Source organism: Pan paniscus, chromosome 13, assembly GCF_029289425.2.
Source record: "Pan paniscus chromosome 13, NHGRI_mPanPan1-v2.0_pri, whole genome shotgun sequence".
Lineage (NCBI taxonomy): Eukaryota > Metazoa > Chordata > Mammalia > Primates > Hominidae > Pan > Pan paniscus.
Window position 1 is genome coordinate 83,582,919 of NC_073262.2, and position 6,489 is coordinate 83,589,407.

Consider the following 6,489-nt stretch of genomic DNA (forward strand, 5'->3'; position numbering starts at 1 on the left):
CTTGGCTTAAACCTCCAACAATAGAGATCTTATTTTCTCACCAAGCAGTCCTTCTGGTTGTTGTACAGATTGAGGTGTTATCATAAAGTTGTTTCTTTGAGCCAACAATATGCCTTCTTTTTTGCTTTCACCCGCTGATTCCTGCTCTGCTCTCTGGAATGACACAGTGAAAATAATCCCTATAACAACATTTGACAGTCCTTTAGATATTTGAAGACAGCTATTAAGGTTTACCACTAGTCTGATTCCTAAGTTTAACCTGTCTCTGTTCCTTCAACATTCCCCATAGATCATAGTTTTCTGACACTGCCAGCATCTGCCAGTCCCATAACAGATTGTAGATGTCTTTCTTGAATTAAAGGGGAAGAGGGTGCCGAATTGAGCAAAGTAACTTTTCCATGTATCTAGTACATTCCAGGGATTGCGCCAACGTTATCTGACTATCTCAGAATGAAGGGATTTACACTTTCCATAATATTCTTATTAACCATGTGGTCAACTAAATACTCCAGATTGTTTCACATGAACTGCTGTCTGATTGCTTTTTCCTCCCATTTTGTACTTACATATTTGCATTTCCACGTCTAGACTGCAGACTTTTATTCCTGCCAAATTTCATCTTGTTGTTTTGGTCTGATATTTTTGCCTGGAAGTATAAAGTTGGGCAATAAAATTTTGAATCTTGAGTCAACCATTGCCAAGCTCTTAGAATCTAATAATTATGTCTTCTATTTCCACTGATGAAAGTGTTGATTAGTAGGGATTGAGGAAAGGAACTCTCCAGTCTTCCCTGTTTGCCTGCATTCCAGATTGAAACAGAGATATGAATGATACCCTTATCTTGCATATTTGTCCTTAGATAATCTTTATAAAGCCTTTTAATACTACAGTCTTATGTAAACTCACAGCCACCTATAAGACGGACTTGCAGCCATTATTATCTTTGTTTTACAGATAGGGATACTTGCAAGGTCATACAGCTACCAAACAGCACAGCTAAGACTAGAACATAATCCAATTCTTCCTCCTCTATACTATTGCATCTACCAGCAGGACTCATGCTTACCTTGAGGAAAAAAAGTAGGCTCTATCTTACCACCACGAACTACCATTGAAATCCAGACAGCATTAGGAAGAAAGGAAGGTTCTCAATATCCTTTAACCTGACATGCACTATGTCCCTGATAAACAAAGCAAGCCAACATTTAAAAGTAATCTCTGGGCTATGATTCTGCTTACATAACCAGCATATCCATAAGGTTATTATGAGAGGTAATTCTTTTTTCTGAAAATATTATACACCAATCTTAACATTCCACTCCCACCAATCTAATAACTGGTAAAATATTTTTGAATGTTTTATCCTAAAAAGACATGTAAAAATGTATATTCTTCTCTAAATATGAGTCCTTTACATAATAATTTGTTCTACCATTTCATGATAGATAGGTTCATATTTTTCTGGAAGAAGGACATTATTAGGTGCCAAGCCTTCAGAAACCTATACAAGACTCTATGATGGTTTGGAATATTGCTAAACAGGAGATAGTGGCTAATTGATGAAAGTTTCTTTGCCATCCTGACAGGAATCTTTATCTGCATATAGAGACTCAAATTCATTTTTAGTTATTTTCTGATTACCTCCTTACATATATTGGTCTATGATTGCTTCTCTAACTTGATTGGTCTTATTATTTGGAAATTTTGCCCTTTTGTAGCAAATATGAAATCAAAACAGGTTTTGGATATTGTTACTTCTAGAGACCTGAGATCATTTGTCTCCAATGTAGAGTCTAAGTCATTCTTTTTACTCTTCTTCCTGCTCCAAACATAGCTTAAAAAGTCACTTAGGCTGCATTTAGTAACTTTTTTTCAAACTCTCAAATGTATTCTGGGTTTTAATCTTTCTGACATTATTTCTAGATGTTTGTGTTTCTCTTTTCAATTAGAGATTATTTTTGAGTTTCTTCTTTCTTTTTTTGCGTCTCTTAAAGTGAAAGAGATGAATCAGAAAACTCTTTATACAGCGATACTGATTTTTTTTACTAATGCTTCCTCATTTTTTCTTTGAGTTATTTCTTTTTAAATTTCATCTTTTATAGATCTCCAACCCTCAAAATTTGTTCAAAAAAAAGAAGGAAATCTCTTACCCATTACATACCATATTCCATTTTTAGAGTCTCTAAGTTAGAGGTGTATCTGTGTTTTTACTGAAATTTTAGAATTTCGGTTCTTTCCTAATTTATTACGTATTTTATACCCTTTGAGTTACTGGCAAGAACAAATTAGCCAAGAATATGGCCAAGAATACCTTCATACTACAGAGAAAATGTAGTGATAAATGGGTTTGACCAGATGTTTTCCTCTTTGGTTTAAGCAAAAAAACTGTGGAAATACTCTTCCCAATCCATACACATTTTGTATGGATAATGCCTTGGCAGCACCAAATGGGATGGAAAAGGTCTTTGTAAAAATAAAATGTTATTCAGTGAAGTTTGATTACTATTATTTCTGGCATGCCAATATCTTAGAATTATTATTTCATGTGGTGGAAAATTTGAAGATATGTATAAAAATTATTAAATTCCAAATACATGCAGACTTGATATCTTTAGGAGCTGGTATTTTCTGTGCATTAAGGCCTAGCATATTGGTCTTATCAGAAAGCTGAATCCTAATATGAAGAAATAAGCCCCTATCATTGTGGGTTAGTTACCTCAGAAGCGTACCAGTTACTATGATGCTAACCAGAGACTAGGTTGCCAACATAAAGGCTGCTTCTACCAGAGTCACTCTGCCCAGTGGTAGACAAGGAACTAGAACCTTGACAAGGAGAAATTCATTTTATTATGGTGAGATCCTTTGTGTACTCAGTATGGTAATTCCAGACAAGCTTGTTAGAAGATTCCGATCTTTCTATTTATTTCATCATGCAATACCTTCACTAGAAAATATTAATAAAAGCAACATATTAGGGCCTCATAAGACCTGTTCCTATTTCCCTCTTTCCAGAATCAATAACATGCATGACTGTGTGTTCCTAACTCATCCTGGAATGATAGCGACAACCACATGAACCAACTTTTTTCCTCTTTAGAATTTATGAAGCACCTTACATGTGCTGTCTAATTCAATCCTCAGAACAGTGCTACCAGGCAGATGATATGGTTTGGTTGTGTCCCCACCCAAATCTCATCTTGAATTGTAATCCTCATAATCCCCAAATGTCAAAGGAGGGAGATGGTGGGAGGTGGTTAGGTCATGGGGGTGGTTTCCCCCATGCTGTTCTCGTGATAGTGAGTGAGTTCTCAGTAGATCTGATGGTTTCATGAGGGCTCTTTCCCTTTCACTTTCTACATGAGCTGTCTCGTCTGCTGCCATGCAAGACGTTCCTGCTTCCCCTTCTACTATAATTGTAAGTTTCCTGAGGCCTCCCCAGCCTTGCAGAACTGTGAGTCAATTAAACCTCCTTTCTTTATAAATTACCCAGTCTTGGGTAGTATCTTTATAGCAGTGTAAAAACAGACTAATACAGTAGGTGTAACTATTTCAATTTTACAGATGAGAAAAATCTTTGAAGGTCAATTACTTGCTTCAAGTGAAAGGCTAGGTAGTGACATCAGTGAACCAGAACATCAGTGAAGGCAGATCTCCTTCAATTTTAAACACATCATGTATTCTTTTTGTTATGTTACAACTATGAGAAAATCTGTGGCTTCTTTAAAAATTCCATCAGAGGATTCAAAGAAGAGATAGAGGCAGAGGTTAATGGTAGCTTAGGTCTGGAATAAGTGGTATTAGATGAGAGTAAACCTAAATAGCAAGGTCCTCAACTGGAAAAAATTTAAAGAACTATTGTACAGAAGGATTCCATGATAAGAACCCTCCAATGACAAGAAATGTCAGTGGCTCCAGCTCTAGAAATCGCCTTTACTCTCAATTGGGATGAACCCTAAGAAGAAATTAAAAGACTAATTAGGAACTTTGGCTGCTGAGACATAGTTCCTTGGGCATAAATGGAGAAAGACATCAGATGATGAGAAAAGCAAAGAAAAAAATTCAGTAGTTTACAGTCGTTATATTAGACAAGAAAGACAAAAGCTTTCCAATGTCATATCTTTATTTCTTTAGTGAACTACATTTCTGTTTGCCAAATATTCTTGTTTCCCTCCCTGCAATGTTCATCACTGCAGAACCCTTCCTGTGGGAAGATTATACATTCCCTGCCTATTGCACTTGAAAGTGATTGTGAAACTTGGTTTGACCAATGAAGTAAGAACAGAAGTGAGTGTGTGTGTTATGAGTGCGAGCTTTAAGAGCCAGCTCGTGCTTTGCCATGTGTCTTTTCTCTTCTTCAAGAACAGCAACATCCTGAGCAGCAACAGCTCCAATCTATCTATTAAGGCTTGGCAGATTAGTCTTATCAGAAAGCTGAATCTTTTCTTTTTCAATTGTTAGCATTTAATGGACATCCCTCCATGTGGCTTCAAGCCACCAAGACCCCAACCCCACACCCCCACCCCACCTCTTTCACCCTTAATCGTCTCCTTGGCTCTTCTGCTGAAGAATTTGGCCTTCACAATAATAGCTGCTTTGGGAGCTTTCCCTTTCCCAGAACTTTTTAATTGCCAGGTCATACCACATCAACAATGGGAGCAGCTCCAGTCTTGTTTTTAGCAACTTTCACCCATGTCTGCTCCCTGACCAAAGTCCACAATTTGTCAAGATTGACAGCAGGGCAGAAGCTCTGGTTTCTCTTTAAGTGGTAATGCCTCATGCCAACTTTCCCAAAGTAACCTGGGTGATATTTGTCAAAGTTGATCCTGTGTGATGCATGCCACCAGCCTTACCACGGCCTCCTGGGTGCTTCCAGTGCTTTACTTTTTTACAGTGCGGCTGTGGCCGTGGCTCACATAGCCCAAAAGTTTCTGGGTCTTCCTCAGTCTGGATGGCATGTCAGCAGGCCCGACAAAAATAAGAATGCTGAATCTTAATGATACAGTGTGCCTGAGTCAATCCTGGGACCCCTCTCCATTACATTCTCTACAATTATATCCTAGGTAATCTCATTCAGTTCCATGACTTCAAATAGTAACCACAAATGAACAACTTGTGAACCTCATAAAGGTGATCTTCAGCATCAGCTGCTCCTCTGAACTCCAGGCTCATGTATTCAACCTCTCCTCTTACATGTCAAATAACGACCTCAAACTTAACATGAGAAAACCTACCATGTGAATTTCTGTCAAGTCTTCTATTATCATCATATTTTCTTTATCAGTATAGAAATTTCCTTTCTCTCAATGTTTACACAAAAACCTTGAGATCATCCATGCCTCATCTCTTTTCTCATGAGCCATATCCCATAGGCAAACTGTGTGAACTCTACCTTCCAGTCATACCCAGAGTCTGACTGTCTCCACCTTTATCACTAGAGTCTCAACCATCTCAGTCTCTCATCTGGATTATTGCAATAGGCTCCTACTGAAACCCTTCCACCTGGTTTTTAGGCACTGTATACTCCACACATGGGAGCCAATGGGATCATTTGAAAATAGAAGTTAAATCATCTCACTCATCTGAACTCAAAAGATAAACTCCATATTCATTACCCTACCCTTCTCTTAACCTCTTGTTCTCCTTCACGATTTCTTTTTCTTCTAGGATCTTATCTTTCATCCTGTCCTTCATCACTACCCTCCACATTGGCCTCCTTTCTGATCCTCAAATAAGAGAGGCATGCTGCCACCCCAGGCATTGCATTTGCTTTTCTTCCTGGAAAAGGTTATTCCCAAGCTATCTGCACACTTTAATTCAAGTGTCTACTGAAATATCATCTTACCAGAAGTCCTTCCTTGAGCACATTATACAAAATAGCATTTAATCTTCCGGGGAGAATTCCCTGGCTGAGTGTGGAAGCATGCTGCATGTGATTTGGGCTGGTCACTGCCAAGACAGGGTGAGTCTGAGCTGGCATGGAACCACCCCTCATAGCTTCAGCTGAAATCAGGAGTGGGCCACATGGATGTGAAACACACCCTAGAAGCATTGATTAGCGTTGACATGGAGATATGATGACAAGTTTTTGCCCAGTTAAATGAAAATTTGTTTATAGATGAAAGCAATTAACTGATGAGGCTACTAAACAAGACTTGGAGAAAATTGATTACTGACTGAGGCAATTATTATAAACTAATTGACTAATGAGGACTAATTCTAGCAATTTTACTAAGGTATAATGAGGTCATTTCCCTAACTTCCTCATAAATTTTATTATTTTGTAAGCCATTGCCACCCATACTGTTTTTGTTGTTTTATTTTGTATTTTTTGAATTTAGATTTATGTGTTTAAACTTTAAAAAGATAAATGCTTTATATAAAAAATCTATAGGAAGCTATAAAGAAATGAAAACTTCACCATATTTCTTATCCTGCTGACAGAAGTTAAAAAAAAATATTGTACTTTGGTGTGTAAACTTTCAGATTTTA

At 37.6% G+C, this 6,489-nt stretch overlaps 1 pseudogene; it reads right to left on the minus strand.

Moving 5' to 3' along the window:
* Positions 1 to 4,454: 4,454 nt before the first annotated feature.
* LOC106634512 (large ribosomal subunit protein uL15-like) lies at positions 4,455 to 4,955 on the minus strand (annotated as a pseudogene).
* Positions 4,956 to 6,489: the final 1,534 nt, after the last annotated feature.